Source organism: Molossus molossus, unplaced genomic scaffold (assembly GCF_014108415.1).
Source record: "Molossus molossus isolate mMolMol1 unplaced genomic scaffold, mMolMol1.p scaffold_m16_p_13, whole genome shotgun sequence".
In the NCBI taxonomy this organism is placed as follows: Eukaryota; Metazoa; Chordata; class Mammalia; order Chiroptera; family Molossidae; genus Molossus; species Molossus molossus.
Genome location: NW_023425348.1, coordinates 67058990 through 67060011, shown reverse-complemented (window position 1 = coordinate 67060011; position 1022 = coordinate 67058990). Strand labels below are relative to the sequence as shown.

The following is a 1022-nucleotide window of genomic DNA, read 5'->3' as shown; positions in this document are numbered from 1 at the left end:
TGCCATCACTTTCACCGACATGAAGCCAGACTCGGAGAGACATGAACATTCTGGCTAAGTAATTAGACATTTCGTTAATGTGGTGTCCCATGCGTAGATTTTTGAGACATGTTGACTGCACATTTTTTTCATTGTTAAGCAATTTATTTCCAAACAACATATAATATGTTTTATGTGTATTTTTATATCTATTTTACAGGTATTATCCTCATTTTGCAGACGAATAAACTATAACATAGCTAGTACATTGTAGGGTTTCAGACCCAGGTAGTTTGACTTCTGATTCCATGTTCATAATTATTGCACGAGATTGAACCAAATTAATTCTTAGCCGTGTGGTGGTCTACATCCTTTCCGAGCACCTGAAACTAACGTATATGTCTTCTTTGTCTCAAAATAAAGAGCATATTAAAAAATATGGAACACTTCACAAATTTACATGTCATTTTGGCACAGGAGCCAAGTTAATCTCTGCATCATTCCAATTTTAGTACATGTGCTGCTGAAGTGAGCATCTGAGTGCACATTGTAATTCTTGTCCACATATTTGGCATCATGAAAATATAGACCAAAGGGGTTTTCCTAGCATTGATGCTCACTGAAAGGCTATGGCTTACTTTCACTCTACAGGTTTGCCCCATTATCCGAAAGTACAGTGTTCCTATGAAACCTTTCGTAAACCAAAATGGTATAAAGCAATTATCATTAATTTATACAGGAAAAAGTTGGGAGTGTTCCCAGACCCCAAAATAACCATACCTAATAACACTAACAAATAGTAAAACTTAAAGTAACACTAGCATGTAGTGAGAGCAGGAATGATATGCTACACAGCTTATGCAAAGTAGGAATAATGTATGGACAGTGTAGTTTTTTTTATCCTCCCCCAAGGACATTTCTCCACTTTTGTTCAGATAGAGTGGGAGGGAGAGAGAGGAAGAGAGAGAGAGAGAGAAACATCGACGTGAAAAGGACACATCAAGTGGCTGCCTCCTGCACGACCCCAACCAGGGGCCAGGATG

At 38.2% G+C, this 1022-nt stretch overlaps 1 non-coding gene across 1 annotated transcript; it reads right to left on the bottom strand.

Annotated features, from left to right (window-relative positions):
• Window positions 1-411: 411 nt before the first annotated feature.
• On the bottom strand, window positions 412-515 carry LOC118629127. The gene has a single exon (XR_004959374.1). It is a non-coding gene; the product is annotated as a U6 spliceosomal RNA (small nuclear RNA).
• Between the last annotated feature and the right edge of the window lie 507 nt (window positions 516-1022).